Source organism: Gorilla gorilla, chromosome 11 (genome assembly GCF_029281585.2).
Source record: "Gorilla gorilla gorilla isolate KB3781 chromosome 11, NHGRI_mGorGor1-v2.1_pri, whole genome shotgun sequence".
Lineage (NCBI taxonomy): Eukaryota > Metazoa > Chordata > Mammalia > Primates > Hominidae > Gorilla > Gorilla gorilla.
Window position 1 is genome coordinate 70,115,098 of NC_073235.2, and position 17,455 is coordinate 70,132,552.

At 36.6% G+C, this 17,455-nt stretch overlaps 1 protein-coding gene across 5 annotated transcripts in view; it reads left to right on the top strand.

The window, feature by feature from the left end:
• Window positions 1-17,455, top strand: part of B3GALT1 (beta-1,3-galactosyltransferase 1) — a 588,653-nt gene that overhangs the window by 348,760 nt on the left and 222,438 nt on the right. For all 5 annotated transcript variants that reach the window (XM_055380260.2, XM_063694963.1, XM_055380261.2 and 2 more), the window contains one exon: window positions 13,303-13,360. The gene's annotated coding sequence lies outside the window, so the exon portion shown is untranslated. The remainder of the gene's footprint in view (window positions 1-13,302; window positions 13,361-17,455) is intronic.

Below are 17,455 nucleotides of genomic sequence, written 5' to 3' on the forward strand. Positions count from 1 at the left end.
TTTACATAATGGTAAAGGGATCAATTCAACAAGAAGAGCTAACTATCCTAAATATATATGCACCCAATACAGGAGCACCCAGATTCATAAAGCAAGTTCTTAGAGACCTACAAAGAGACTTAGACTCCCACACAATAATCACAATAATAGTAGGAGACTTTAATGCCCCACTGTCAATATTAGACAGAACAACAAGACAGAAAATTAACAAGGATATTCAGGACTTGAACTCAGCTCTGGACCAAGCAGACCTAATAGACATCTACAGAACTCTCCACCTCAAATCAACAGAATATACATTCTTCTCAGCACCACATCACAATTATTCTAAAATTGATCACATAATTGGAAGTAAAACACTCCTCACCAAATGCAAAAGAATGGAAATCATAACAAACGGTCTCTCAGACCACAGTGCAATCAAATTAGAACTCAGGATTAAGAAATTCATTCAAAACCACACAACTACATGGAAACTGAACAACCTGCTCCTGAATGACTACTGGCTAAATAAATAACGAAATTACGGCAGAAATAAATAAATTCTTTGAAACCAATGAGAACAAATACACAACATAGCAGAATCTCTGGGACGCATTCAAAGCAGTGTTTAGAGGGAAGTTTATGTCACTAAATGCCCACAGGAGAAAGCAGGAAGGATCTAAAATCAACACCCTAACATCACAATTACAAGAACTAGAGAAGCAAGAGCAAACACATTCAAAAGCTAGCAGAAGGCAAGAAATAACTAAGATCAGACCAGAACTGAAGGAGATAGAGACACGAAAAACCCTTCAAAAAATCAATGAATCCAGGAGCTGGTTTTTTGAAAAGATCAACAAAATTGATAGACTGCTAGCCAGAAGAATAAAGAAGAAAAGAGAGAAGAATCAAATAGACACAATAAAAAATGATAAAAGGGATATCACAACTGATCCCACAGAAATACAAACTACTATCAGAGAATGCTGTAAACACATCAATGCAAGTAAACTAGAAAATCTACAAGAAACTTATAAATTCCTGGACATATACATCCTTCCAAGACTAAACCAGGAAAAAGTCGAATCCCTGAATAGACCAATAACAAGTTCTGAAATTGGGGCAGCAATTAATAGCCTACCAACCAAAAAAATCCCAGGTCCAGATGGATTCACAGCCTAATTCTACCAAAGGTACAAAGAGGAGCTGGTACCATTCCTTCTGAAACTATTCCAATCAACAGAAAAAGAGGGAATCCTCCCTAACTCATTTTATGAGGCCAGCATCCTGATACCAAAACCTGGCAGAGACACAACAAAAAAAGAAAATTTCAGGCCAATGTCCCTGATGAACATCAATGCAAAAATCCTGTATAAAATACTGGCAAACTGAATCCAACAGCACATCAAAAAGCTTATCTACCATGATCAAATTGGCTTCATCCCTGGGATGCAGGGTTGGTTCAACATATGCAAATCAATAAACGTAATCCATCACATAAACAGAACCAATGACAAAAACCACATGATTATCTCAATAGATGCAGAAAAGTTCTTGGATAAAATTCAACACCCCCTTTATGCTAAAAACTGTCAGTAAACTAGGTATTGATGGAACGTATCTCAAAAAATAAGAGCTATTTATGACAAACGCACAGTCAATATCATACTGAATGCGCAAAAGCTGGAAGCATCCCCTTTGAAAACCGGCACAAGACAACGATGCCCTCTCTCACTACTCCTGTTCAAAACAGTATTGGAAGTTCTGGCCAGGGCAATCAGGCAAGAGAAGGAAATAAAGCGTATTCAAATAGAAAGAAAGGAAGTCAAATTGTCTCTGTTTGCAGACGACATGACTGTATATTTAAAAAACCCCATTGTCTCAGCCCAAAATCTCCTTAAGCTGATAAGCAACTTCAGCAGTCTCAGGATACAAAATCAATGTGCAAAAATCACAAGCATTCCTATACGCCAATAATAGACAGAGAGCCAAATCATGAGTGAACTCCCATTGACAATTGCTACAAAAAGAATAAAGTACCTAAGAATACAACTTAAAAGGGATGTGAAGGACCTCTTTAAGGAGAACTACAAACCACTACTCAAGGAAATAAGAGAGGACACAAACAAATGGAAAAAATTTCATGCTCATGGATAGGAAGAATCAATATTGTGAAAACGGCCATACTGACCAAAGTAATTTGTAAATTCAATGCTATCCCTATCAAGCTACCACTGACTTTCTTCACAGAATTAGAAAAAACTACTTTAAATTTCATATGGAACCAAAAGACTACATATAGCCAAGACAATCCTAAGCAAAAAGAACAAAGCTGGAGGCATCATGCTACCTGACTTCAAACTATGCTACAAGGCTACAGTAACCAAAACAGCATGGTACTGGTACCAAAACAGATGTAGACCAATGGAACAGAACAGAGGCTTCAGAAATAATGCCACCCATCTACAACCATCTGATCTTTGACAAACCCGACAAAAACCTACCTCATCTTTTCTAAAGAGATTAAAAAAGAAATTGAACTGAACTAAATAATGAGCACAGTAAAAGCAACTTTGTCAGCAGCTGAGGAGATTAAGACTCTCAGAGCAATATTAACTTTAACCATCACTGGTTCTACTCCTGCCTGGCAGGTGAGCATGGCAGGGCAGGAGCAGAGCACCTCTGATAATGGTGAAATAAAGGGGATTAGTTTACCCCCACCTAGAAATTCGAAAGACCCTCTCTTCACCAAGCTGAAGATATGCTCTGTAAGAAGGTAGGTACTCAGACACTTCTACACTGTTGGTAGGAGTGTAAATTAGTTCAACCATTGTGGAAGACAGTGTGGTAATTCCTCAAGGATCTATAACTAGAAATACCATTTGACCCAGCCATCCCATTACTGGGTATGTACCCAAAGGATTATAAATCATTGTGCTATAAAGACACATGCACACATATGTTTATTGCAGCACTACTCACAATAGCAAAGGCTTGGAACCAACCCAAATGCCCATCAATGATAGACTGGATAAAGAAAATGTGACATATATACACCATGGAATACTATGCAGTCATAAAAAAGGATACGTTCATGTCTTTTGCAGGGACATGGATGAAGCTGGAAACCCTCATTCTCAGCAAACTATCACAAGAACAGAAAGCCAAACACCGCATGTTCTCACTCATAAGTGGGAGTTGAACAATGAGAACACATGGACACTGGGAGAGGAACATCACACACTGGGGCCTGTCAGTGGGTGGGGGGCTATGGGAGGGAAAGCATTAGGAGAAATACCTAATGTAGGTGATGGGTTGATGGGTGCAGCAAACCAACATGGCATGTGTATACCTATGTAACAAAACTGGACATTGTTCTGCACAAGTATCCCAGAACTTAAAGTATAATAATAATAAAAAAAAATAGAAGGTAGCTACTCAGTAGTATGCCCTTATGGCTGCTCCCAGCTACCCTGATTAGTTAGTGCCCATGCTATTCCAGTTTGTTAGATATTTTGGCTCTCACCCATGTCTGCAGGAATATGTATGGGGAGCAAATTCAGACACCAACTCCTGTTCTGAATCAAGATGGATTTCTGTTGCTTTCACTTCGACTTTGTGGTGCACGTATGTGGTGCTTAAGTGAAATAGAAGGGCTTGAAATCACTCTGCTACTCTTTAGGAGACTAAAACATCATGGGGATTCTTCTGTCACCAATGTTCTGACGGCCGCAGCACCAGCACCGTTATACTAATGCCCAGAGAAGTCAGATGCCTCTACCTGTTTTTTTGTTGATACATAATATTTGTACGTATTTATGGGGCACATGTGATATTTTGTTACATGCATAGAACATGTCATGATCAAGTCAGAGTATTTGCAGTATCCATCACCCTCAAGTACTTCTCATTTGTATGTGTTGGGAAGGTTTTAAGTCCTCTTTTCTAGCTATTTTGAAATATACAATACGTTGTTGTTAACTGTAGTCACTCTACTCTTCTATTGAACATTAGAATGTATTCCTTCCAACTATATGCTTGTACTCATTAAGCAACCTCTCTTAATCCCCACTTCCATCCTCACACCCTTTCTAGTATTTGGTTACTGCCATTCCACCCTCTGCCTTATATGATCAATTTTTTCAGCTTCCACATACAAGTGAAAACATGCAGTATTTGTCTTTTTGGGCCTGGCTTATTTCAGTTAGTATGATGACAATCCATGTTGCTGCAAATGGCATGATTCCACTCTTTTTTTTTTTCTTTTCTTTTGGATACATCCACTATTGACTCATTCCTTGTTTGTATGCCTCACCTCTCTGAAGTCTCTTGCCCATAGTTGCTGGGCCAATAATAGAAACAAATTACAGAATACATCAATAGTAGTGGCTATAGTGAACAAAGCAGGAAGTCAGAATCAGCAAAGCTGCTTCCTTTGTCAACATTTGGCAAGTATTTGTCATGCACAGAACACTATATAATACTTCTTTGGATATAGAATAAGACCAATAAGTGGCATATTTGAAAATTCTAGCCCTGTAGATCTGCTATTGAAGTGAGCTCATGGATAGAGCAACCCAATGAATTTTAGTTAATCAATTTGAAAATTAAGCTCAGAGATCCATAATTTCATAAATATTTCAATAAAGTTTAACTAAAATGTGTTTTAGGCTATTGTATGATATTGAAACATTTTCACCGTGAAGTAGCACTTTTAAAACAAACTAGCATTGGCATGGCAGTCATATTTCATAAATGAAAACACAGTTTAATGATACGACATTGTGTGAACTTAAAAGAAAACTGATTTTTCAATGATATTGTTTAAAGCAAGCTTTAATGCCCTTTGGCTTTCCATAGTCAGCAGTCTGCCGTGTTTCATGTGTCACTGTACCACGCAGTGAGATTTGTGTTTGAAACTTCTTAAGTCAGAGAGAGGGAACTAAAAGAGAGAACACATACTCCAGTGACTCTAAGGAATGATCTGGTTGTTAGAGCTCAGAATAGGAAATTTTACCCAACATGCAAAATGTTAGTGATATAGAAACTGACACTTTTACTTTTTGGAACAATAAATTTGATAATAACGCTGGATCTATTAAGTTGTATAATTCTATTGTGTTTTTGTGCCTTCATTAAAAAAGAGGGGGTTAGGCTATATTCATGGTAAATAAGAAAATATTTAAATAGAATCTTATTGATGGTTTTCAAGTCTTTCTTGAATATCAAACTTTTAGTGTTAATAGAGTCCATTAATACAGTAAGAAGAGCACCAATCTGGGATTCTAGTTGCAACCCTGACATTGATTAGCTGTGTAAACTTGGGCAAATTACTTTTCTGGTCCTTAATTTCCTGGTTTAACAATTCTGTCCCATCATTCTGTGCTTGTATTTTTTAATTCCATTGGCTTGCCTATGATGAGAGCAAGGAGTATGCTTAGTTAATACTTCACAAGTTTGAACTTCTAATTAAGATGTAAGTTGTACATATGCTCAAAAATGATTAGAGGTAAAAAGTAGCCATAGGAGCTCAAATATAAAGTATGCCTGTAATCTCCCCTTCTGGAACATACATTGTCTCTGGAAGAAATAAAGATAGAAAGTTACACATTATAAACCAGCATGGGTCATTAAGACATAGAAAGTTACATAGTGTAAGCTATGATGGATCATTGTAAAATCCAGCCTAAGAAATGTCATGTTGCAAATTTGACTATTTCCACAGTACCCTCCTAGATGTCTGATACCTGGTTTGCCTGTGATTTGAGAATTAATCTACATTTTAGTAATGAGTTTGTATTCTTAATCTAAATGTTGAAGCTTATAGAAATCATTTATTTTTTAAATATCCAGTAACCTGCAAAGATTCTTCAGTCCAAGCAGAAACACATTAAGGAAAGAAAGCCCATTCTTTTGGGTAACTCCTTCATAACTGTTATTCATAGTAAATTTTTTAGTAAATTGAAATTCTATATACCTTAATTTAATCCAGAAGCTTTATATTAGTGATTACTGGAGACTTACATAGATAGAGATACAGAGATGGACAATATTATGGCAAATCAGCTCCCTTCTAACATATACTCATGCAAATAAAGTAACCTTGAAGCACCAATACACTAAATTTTTTTTTCCTTTGGTCTATCTGTGTGTAAATGATGTATCATTCCACAGATCCAGACAACAAAGCAGTCTGCTGCCATTGTTGATCAAAAGAAATAATTAAGTTGACATCCAAATCATTGAAGTATTAACTGGCCCCTGCATATGGTTAGCACCTCAATTCCATACTTCCTTGATGTCAAATCCCAAAGACCCTACCAGGAGGAATGATGTCACTTGTGAAAGTGGATCACAGAAAATTTCTTTTGAAGTTATCTGGGACACATTGTAATTTGAGATGCTAAGAAAATTATTTTAAGATTAAATGATGGATTTGAATATTATTTGTCAGCACTGCTACAGGCAATAGTTTTGTATAATATGATGTTCCAAATAACATCTCTGTAGATAACATTCCTTTGATCTAAGCAGTATGTTGTGAGATGTGCCAAGCAGTTATAAAATATTTACTGACTATAGAAGATACTTTTTTTCCCTTAGAAAAAAATTGATCTTGCATCCTCCCACTTCTATGAATGCTGCCTAAGGCTGTCACCTCAACTATTGCCTCAGAATTGGGAAAGTGTGAGCAGTGTAACACATTGTTCACCTTAACAGTAGTCCTCAGAGCCACCCCCATGCAATGGAGTTTTCCTTAGAGCACACAGTTTTTCAGACAGATCTGTTGTAAATATTAATGATAACAGGTTACATATGTTTTTTCTTTTCTACTCTCATGAAAGGCCTTGGAATATATTTTTTTCTCTTACGGCTTTTATTTTTAAACTATCAGCTGCCTTGCTATCTAAAATTTTAATAAACTATGTCAAAAAGTCTTTAATTCACTTGTTTTACTGTAAGTTTGATTTTTTTCCCCCTCAGAATCAACCGTCTGCATTAGCTGAGTAGATATTGTGCAGACCAGAAGTCTGCCATCGGACCAGGTATATCCCATAGCCTTGTTTATTTTACACTGAGTAGTATTATTAAAAACATTGAATTGGATGCCAGCACTCTAAAAAATGAGGTATATTTCACAGGAAAATTCTTGACTTCTGACTTTTCTTTATTATGCCCCAGTCTTCTTATTCCAAAGCTTAAAACTGACTCATGGTGCTCATTTCCATTGCAGCCTGGTCTCTGTAGGCTTTTGAGCTTTGGACTTTCAATCTAGACAGACAGAGCTATCATCCCATAAATGAACATTTGGGATAAATTATTGACTTAACATTTCATAAAATTTTATATATTGAGCTCAACAATGGTCTGAATATCCTTGGGACGTTATACTTGACCTTTCTATCTATTCAAAGCCTACCTATCTATAAAAGCATCTCAAAATGAATCTCTTCCGTTAACCTCTTCCTAATCCTACACCTAGTAAACAGTAATTGAGAAATTTGGGTGAGGGCTAAAATATAGAGGTTAAAAAGTATGCTGTCAAAGTGCTTATGGTTCAGCAGGAAAGACAGTTATCAGAAATAATAATTACAATTATCAGCACTATTTTAATAACCTCTATCTATGTGGAATATTCTAAGTGCTAGGCATAGTAATGTTTTACATGTCTATACCTGATATCTGTACTTTCTCACTTCCCATTTTCCCTTCAAACCACTTCATTCACTCCAGGTGCTTCACTGCTCTACTGAAACAGCTCTGTTGAAGGCCATCAACGTTATCCATCTTCCTAAATCCAGTAGTCAGACTTCATGACCAGGGGCAAGTTATTAATATTTCCTTCCACAGTTTTCTCATCTCTAAAACTGTGACTAGAACATTACTGACCATATGGGTATTGTGCACAGTAAATGGGATAATCTGTATAAACTCTTAAAACAATGTTTTGCAGATAATACAGGTACAACACATGTTAGCTGCTATTATTTTTATTACACAATCACTGCTTGTTTTTGCAGTGGCATTTGACACAGTTGGGCATTCCATTCTTCTTAAAGCGCTGTCTTTTCTTGGCTTGCCGTCCATGACATTACAGTCTCCTGGTTCCCCTGTAATGGGACTGGCCTTGGTTTTCTCTGCTGGCTCCTTCTCTTGTCAGCCCTGCAAATGTTGGCATGCTCAAGGACTCAGTGGTGGGACCCCTTCTCATTCCTGTCTACTCTTTCTCCATAGTAATCATAGATTTAAGTGCCATCTGTGCTGTTATGACTATTCAACTTGTATCTCCATCCTTGACTTTTCCTAAGTTTTAGGCTTGCATAGCCAAGTGCCTTCTCAACATATCTATCAGGCATCCTTCATTGGAACTCCTAGTTTCCCTCACACATCTGTTCCTTCTATTTTGACTCTTTCTCCAGAGGTTCTGTTCTTCATGAAATAGCACAATGATTGTTTCTAAGTTTCAAATCACTCAGTCCATCTCTGTTGGTTGACAGATAGCTGTGAGCACCATCATCCCTTTGGTTGTGTGATGGCTGATTACTCTCACTGCAGACTTGGGGAGACAGAGCTCAACGGCCATCACAGTTTTCAACTACTCCCTGGGTTTATCACTTGCTGCTCAAATTCTAGAATAAAAAAGCGTGATAATCAAATATTTTTCACCATCGGGGGGTCCAGTCATGGATTTTATTTTGCCCTAGAAGATAGTTAACCTAAAGCTATATCTTAGTTTGTATTCATGTGCCGTAAAACCAGCCAGTATAAAAAGTAAAAATTTTGGACTATAAAACCAGTTGTTTTGTCCATATTCAATGGACTAATTAGTTGAAATAATTTTATTTTCTGATTGCCTTCTTGGATTAGTGCTGTGTAACTACAATCTATCAGAAGAAAAATCATCTCAAACTTGTCCTCCTGAGAGCTCCATTCAAATCTCTGCTCAAATGTCACCCTATTAGGAAAGATCCTGACCTGATCTGACATTGATCTTAAAAAACATTTTATGCCGGGCGCAGTGGCTCATGCCTGTAATCCCAGCACTTTGGCACTTCATCACTCTATACTCACTCAGGAGAGGAGCAAGGCTAAATATAGCCTATAACCTGCCTTATTTTTCTTCTCATGTATTATACATTTACTTGTTGAGTTGTTGTGGTGGTTGTTGTTGATATCTGTCTCCCTCTTCAGGAGTGTAAACTTTGCAAGAAGAGGTACTTCATATTTTGTGCTCCTATTTTATTCCCAGCACTTAAAACATTGGCTAATATAATATTAGGCATCCAATAAATAGAAACTTATAAGTGAATGAATCCTGTTAATGTGTAAAATGTATAAAAATATATATTTTTATACTTTCAGAGGACTCATCCTGCATTATTTCAACAAAAAAACTAAGACCATAGTTATGTGTAAGGATGTAAAGAACCTGCCAATTATAAAGTTGCTTGGAGCTGCAGCTTACTTCATAAGAATTTTAAAAACATATAACAATGGAGTAGGTTAACTTTTATGAAGATAATTCTTCATATAAGTAAGATAAGCTTTGTGCACATACCATCTATGAAATTCTGTTACAAAGAAAAGATAAAACGTATACATTAAATCTGTGTTTGAGTTTACCTACATTAAGAATGAGACATTCAGAGCCTTCTTTTACTCTTTGTTGATGATTCAAATATTTTTGGGATATTATCTCTTTGTGTATATGCTGAAATTGATCATGTTATAAGTGGCATTTAATAATACATTTTGGGATTGGATCAAAAGCCATCACAACTGTGGTTTACATCATCCATCCATTGGCATTGCTGGCCAGAGAGGTGCACTGGCATGACTTGGGATCTGATGCCACCTTGTCATGTTAAGTGGTAGGGGAAAGAAAAGAAAAAATGTGAAACCAAAGTAGTCTATGAAGAATTGGAGTAATCATAGAAAACTTGAATTTGGGATGCTGACCCAGACCACTGATAATAGAAAAGGAGAGGAAAAGAAAAAAGCAAAAATCCCAAATGATTCAAAACATGCCATAACCTCTTTTCCCATAGTCATCATGCTAAATGGGAGAGGTCTCCATACACCCAGCCCTCCTAGAATTAACACATTCTTCCTAAAATCTTCCCTTTTATGAAGTTTGTTTAAACTGAATAGTATCTGTTTACAAATGTATAAGGTGTGGGTAAACTGGCAGTATGATTTATATAGGTTGGCGAACCTCAGACACCATAGGCAGACTGGTCTGTGGGAGCAGTAATACTCCTGATTATTATCATACAAGTTATTTATGGGGATAGCTCTTTTTGCCAAGTGAACCAGAGAACTGAAGAGGCTGTTTGGAATTGTCTTGTCTTTACCTCTCTCTGTCTTTCATGTTTAGACAGTGTCAATGGCTGTAAATTGGGTGGGATTAGCAGTGCAGAAAAGAGAGAGAAGAGGAGCAAAATACAACCCAAAATTAAAAAGTAAAGTAAGATAAAAGAGCACAAAATAACCATAAGAGTTCAGTTTTCACAGTTTTAAGGAGGTTTTTAGAATTGTTAGAAATAATTATTTTTTAACATGATAGTTATTAGTTTCCATACTGGCAGAAGTGGTTACTCATTGGAAGGGCAGTTTTGGAGTAAATGGTCAAAAGTCAGAGTTGGGTCTAAAGCAAGAACACAGATGAATGTATTTAACTAAGGTGTTTTGGATGAGAGAAAGCAAGTTCTTACCAGTAGAAAACAAACAAAAAACCTCATTATATCTTTAAAAAAATGGGAAGGGACAATTTCCTGGAGGACTTGAAAGGAGCACTACCATTTATTTGGCTGACATAATTTTCCAGTAAAAAGCCCTGAAAACCCTGTACCCAGAGTAGCTAAAGGAAACATTTTTCAAGCTCACCTATTTAATTGATATTTAAAAACATTTTACGCTGGGCACAGTGGCTCACGCCTGTAATCCCAGCACTTTGGGAGGCTAAGGTGGTTGGATCACGAGGTCAGGAGATCGAGACCATCGTGGCCAACACGGTGAAACCCCATCTCTACTAAAAATACAAAAAATTAGCCAGGCATGGTGGTGGGCGCCTGTAGTCCCAGCTACTCGGGAGGCTGAGGCAGGAGAATGGCGTGAACCCGGGAGGCGGAGCTTGCAGTGAGCCAAGATCGCACCACTGCACTCCAGCCTGGGCAACAGAGCGAGACTTTGTCTTAAAAAAAAAAAAAAAAAAAGAATTTACTAGCTTTTATTCTGGCTAATACATTCCTAATAGATTTTCCTTTGCACTTCCAAACAGGAGCCCTCTTTCCAGAATTTGCCATATTGTTATCTAAGCTTAGCACCATTCAGACTCAGAGCCATGTTGATCTAAAGTGCTTAATTGCAACTGAATATTTACTAGAGAAAGTCTGAAACTTCACTTTCAGAATATTTTTCAATATATTTCCCATTTATTCTGAGTACAGCACCATAGAGAGTACTAGGTCAAGAGCTTTCTTTATCTTCACCATAATCCACCCCTCTTGTTATCTTTAAAGCAAAACTCCTAGTGAGGCTGGCAAGAATAAGGGTGCTGACTTTTGAATGGACTCAGCCATCCACCATTGCTCAGTAAAGGATGCCTGCAGAATTGACCACCAAATGCTGCCCAACCTGATTTATTTTTTACAGCCCCTCCAGATCTTTTCTAGCAATACATTTATGAAACAAGAATTACTCTAATGGAAGATAATTTTTAAATTTCTTAGCAATATTAAATTCTTCTCCAAAAAGTCATTAATAGCTTTTTGGAGGAGCAGGGTGATGCAGACAAGATAAAATATTTAACTATCAAATTATGAACACAGAAAGGTAAAGCTGTGGACATTATCAGAAATCAAAAGCACTGGTTGACTGAGGACTAAATTGTCAACACATCTCATGACACTTCACTGGTTTTAGAAGTGTTTACACTTATTCTACCCTTGGCCACTGCCAATAATTTTTTTTTTTTTTTTTTTTTTTCTTGAGATGGAGTCTCACTCTGTCACCCAGGCTGGAAATGGAATGCGGTGGCATGACTTCAGCTCACTGCAACCTCTGCCTCCCAGGTTCAAGCAATTCTCCTGCCTCAACTTCCTGAGTAGCCGGGATTACAGGCATGAGCCACCATGCCTGGCTCATTTTTTTTGTATTTTTAGTAGAGATGAGGTTTCACCACGTTGGTCAGGCTGGTCTCGAACTCCTGACCTGAAATGATCTGCCTGCCTTGGCCTCCCAAAGTGCTGGGATCACAGGTGTGAGCCACCACACCCGGCCCAATAAAAATGTGTACTTGGAGTGGGAGTGGGTGATTGCAGTGTTTGTAAAATGTCTGTGTGAGTTTACCATAAGGAGAATGGCTTCAAAAGCTGTAAATGGAAATGCAGAAGTGACTTCTGAGTAAATTGTGTCAGCCTGAATGCCCTTTCCTGGTGAACAGTTTTCTATACCTTTTCTGAAATCACAGAATATTAAGTTGAAAGAAAGCATAGAGATGATCTCTTTTGACCCCTCTTTTTACGGGCATCTGAGGTTTGGTGCAAAGAAGTGATTTTGGTACAAATTAAATTTCCTGAGGATAAATCAGGAAAGACAACTGCAAGCTCAAAAAGCATTACCACAGACCTAGTAAAAATGTGGGAGCTGTTCTAAGTGAACCAGCAGGTTGGGTAAAGGAAGATAAGGCCTCCTTGATTTAGCCTTCCAGGTCACTCATGGGTAGGACCCAGGGTTTCTGCCAAACTCCCCTCTTTCTAAGTCATCCAGATCAGAAAGCAGTTCTTTCCTTGCGTGAAGGGAGCGAGAGAGAACTATTTTACTATTACCCTCTTCCTCTTCCTTCTCCTAGTGCCTACCCACCTCAGATCCTCTTTGTCCAACCACCAATGTAGTTGCTTACATAGCTGAAACTACCTTTTTGTGAGTTGCTGTCTTTTGCTCTGTTTCCCCCCACCTGCCATCACAGGATCTTCTAATGATACTTGTAGCCACAGCAGTGGAAAATCAGATACTTGTAAAAATGCATCTAGCAAACAAAGCTGAATTGGCACAGTTCTGAAACCATTTATTCCCTGAGGGTGAGTAAGGACCCACTCCCCCTTGTGAGAAGAAAAAGAAATAAAAAATGACAAGAAGAGAAAGTAATGGCCCGACAAATGATTGGTCAGCAATTATTTTTTAGTGAAATGCACCATTTTTGTGACAATAAATTTTGAAAGTGGGTGTATATTATTGTAAGATTTGTATAGGGCTTTTTTATTTGCAGCATTTATAAGATTTTAATCTAAATGTATTTTTTTTCTTCTCTTGAAAAAGTTCTCTTGCTGTGCTGCTGGGTCCTCAGAAGTGTTCTAGAGATCGCCTCTTTGAAAGCGTAAGTGTAAAGTTTATTTGGCTTACTGTAGTTTCTTATTTTGGTTGCTTTTGATCCTCAGTGGTCTCATCTCACCTTCCATACTAGAAAATTGCCTTTATTAGAATAGAGAAATCACCTGCAAGAAAAGCCAGCTTAAAAATTAGACATGAACCTTCTCAAGTATATTTAATGTACATCTCAGAAAGGAAGTGGCCATGTTCCCCATGAAGGTATCCACACAGCTTACACAATGAGGCTAGTAGGGACCCCAGATGCATGTATGCACAAATTTTCCTGAAAATCCAACTCGACTATTTACTTTTGAGTTTATACTTGACTTGGCTTATATTTCTTACAGCACCAAGCTGAGCGTGAACAGGAAAGGGAAGCCCTGAGGGGTATACTTCCCTCAAAGCAGCAGCTTACATGCTGTGTGGTACCCTGTAACAGCATTTCTCTCATCCCACAAGTCTTTGTTTCTTCATCCTTCTGTAGAAATAGACAAATGCAAGAGGAAAGGCAGAATCCTTCCATGAAATAATGATGCAATATGCTGACTAATTTTTCCAGAGTATCCTTAACATTTGAAACCCTTAGAAAGAGTGCTAGAGGTGGTCATACAATGACTTTCAAATCTGTATTTTCTGACCTGGATTCTCTCTTTACTTCCTGTTCTGGATGTCTTCCCTAAAGGAAATCATTAAGATTTGCATCTGGGCTCTCAAACTCAGAATGTCCAAGTGGACTTATTGTTCATGCCACAGATCTAGTTCTTTTTCCCAGTAACTCAATTTTTTATAGTGTTTCTGCTCTCCTTTTATTTTTCTTTCTTTATTTTTTAAATTTTGTGGGTACATGGTGGTTGTATGTATTTATGGGGTACATGAGATGTTTTGATTCTGGCATGCAATGTGAAATAAGCACATCATGAAGAATGGGGTTTCCATCTCAAGCATTTATCATTTGAGCTATAAACAACCTAATTTCGCTCTTTAAGTTATTCTAAAATGTACAATTATCTACTCTCCTTTTAGTTTCTCATCTTACAAACCTTTGAATCATGATAAATTTTTCAACTCTAACTCATCCTTTTAATTAGTCTGCCACTAAATTTTATGCTTATGTAATCTTTTCTTTCAGTCTCAGTGTAATCATCCTAGCCTCATGATAATCTTACCTGGATTACCACAAAAACCTCCTGAACAGTCATCTCCCTATTATGATATCTCAAATTTTCAGTTCATTATAAATACCATTAAATTTATCTTCTAAAATTCTGCTCCTGTCATATGATAACCTTGCTCAAAGCATGAAGGATAATGTCCAAACTCTGCACACAGGCATTTAAGAACTTCGTTGATCTGGTCCCAAGATTCATATCCAAACTCGATTTTTTTTTCTGTACAACATAAACTATTACACTAAACAAAGTCCTAACTGTTTCATGTATCCCCTTTCTCATGTCCATCTCATTATGCTCCTTACTTACAAGAAATGTCTCTACTCATCCCATCTCTGTCCAATTCCTACCCATTTCTTAGGATACAATATAAATCTAATTTGCCATATGAAATATTCTTACCCATCTTTGCCCCACACTAATGTATAGATTTCTCTTGTGTTCAGATAAAATTAAGTACAATTTAACACCAAATTATTTTCTACTTCATGTGTATTTGTTGTTCAAGCTAAGTGGGTGCTTTTAGTGGCATTTTGTTTAGCCATCAAAGGCCACATAAATGCCTTTAATTACCTTATCTTTATTTTTCCATATGCCACCAACTCATCCTCTTTTATGGGAACTATTTCATCCAGTAGCCCCCGTTTAATTGCTTTGCCTCATACTTCTGTTTTTCCTCCATTAGATTGACTACTACTGGATGTGTTCCCTGGATTTCAGCTTGGTTTTCCCGTTTATTATTCCTTTTAACCTCCATTAACCCACCTCCATGCCTGAGTCAGACTCAGAATATTCTTTCTAAGTCAATTGCATTGGCTTCTGCCTGCCTCCATGACAGGCAGAGGAGATGACAGTAGATTTTATAGCCTTTCACTTGCTCAAACTATATAGTGTCATGCTGTGACCATAGTAAGAGCAAATAATGTTTTTTTATTGACTCACTGGGCCTGTAGAAAAGATTTTTGTTTTTATCAACACAGCTTTACCACCCCTACCTTATCCACAGATAATCCCTTACTTTTTATTTTTTAAAAATGTTTGATTTACTTTCTAATATTAGTCAATTTTTCAAAGATAAACCTTGGCATTTTTCATTTGCATTCACTCTAATTCATGCATAATAAATGTAACACAGAATTTCCTTCTTCTCTTGTTTTTATTTTTATTGAGGCAAAATTCATATAACATAAAATTAACCATTTTAAAGTGTATAATTTAGTAGCATTTAGTACATTCACAATGGTGTGCCATCATCACTACCTTAAAGTTTTAAAATATTTTTGTCACCCCCAAAGGAAACCCAGTATCCATTAAATAGTCTCTTTGCATTTCTCTCCTTCCCCAGCCCCTGACAAACACTAATCTGATTTCTGTCTCTAAGAATTTACAAATTCTAGATATTTCATATAAATTGAATTATACAATACAGACCTTTGTGTCTGGACTCTTCTACTTAACATCATGTTTTCAAGGGCCATCCACACCAGTGGAGATGTATCAGTAATTTTTTTCCTTTTTAATGACTGAATAATATTCCATTATATGGATACGCTACACTACCATGGTTTTCTTAATTTGATTTTTGATTGATTATTGCTTTTATACTGAAATACAATTGTTTTTGTATGTTGATCTTGTATCCTACAAGTTTACCAAATTTGTTTATTAGCTCCAATCATTTTTTGTTTGTTTTCTGTGGATTCTTTAGGATTTTCTATAGATAAGATCATTTCATCAGCAAATATTCTTGCCTCTTCCTTTTTAGTTTGAATGTCCTTTATTTCTTTGCTTGCCTAATTGATCTTACTAGAATTTACAATACAATGTTGAATAGATGTAATGAATATGTGCATCTTTGTCTTTTTCCTGACCTTAGGGGGAAAGCTTTAGTTTTTTCACCACTGTATATGATGTTAGCTCTAGCTTTTTCATAAATGCCCTTTATGTGCTTGTTCCCTTCTATATCTACTCTGTTGAGTGATTCTGTCATGAAATAGTATTAGATTTTTTCAAATACTTTTTCTGCAGCAATTAAGAAGACCATGTTTTTTCCTCTCTTCATTCTACTAATGTGATATATTGTATTGATTGGTTTTGTTTTGTTGAACCACCCTTGCATTTCAGGGACAAATGAAATGCAAGGGTGGTTCAACAAAAGAAACCACTTGATCTATATCTATCTATCTATATAGATATAGATATAGATATAGTATATATACAGTGAGACTATATATCAGAGAACCACTTGGTCATGTTATATATACATAATCCCTTTGGTAAGCCGCTGGATTCATTTTGCAAGTATTTTGTTGAGAATTTTTACATGTTTATGCATATGTCATATTGGTCTGTGGTTTTCCTTTTTTGTGATGTCTTTATCTGGCTCTGATATCAAGATAATGTTGACCTCATAGAATGAGTTAGAAAGTGTTCCTTCATTTTTTGGAAAAGTTTGAGAAGGATTAGTATTAACTCTTCTTTAAGTGTTTGGTAGAATTTATCAGTGAAGACATCTGGTCAGGGACTTTTCTTTGCTCGGAGGTTTTTGATTATTGACTCAATCTCTTTACTTGTTATAGGTCTGCTCAGATTTTCTATTTCTCTTTAAGCAAATTTAGTAGCTTCTGTACTTCCAGGATCCCTTACTATTATTCTTCATCACATTTTATTTATTCTTCTATCTTCAAAGATTAAATAAAGCTGAAGTTCAAAGAAGAAATACTCCCTCTTTGAAAGTAAATCTAAATGGAAATATGCTAACAGAAGTAAGCCAATTTCTTCACTGAAACAAACCAAATGAGACAAAAGAATATCTCTTCCTTTTGTATAATAAATGCTCCTTAATTATGTGTTCCCCATGCTTTAAAACAAAATTCTTAAGGAAGCAGATGTTAGATTTGACCTTTCAAAGCCTTTTCTAAACCTGTTTTTTT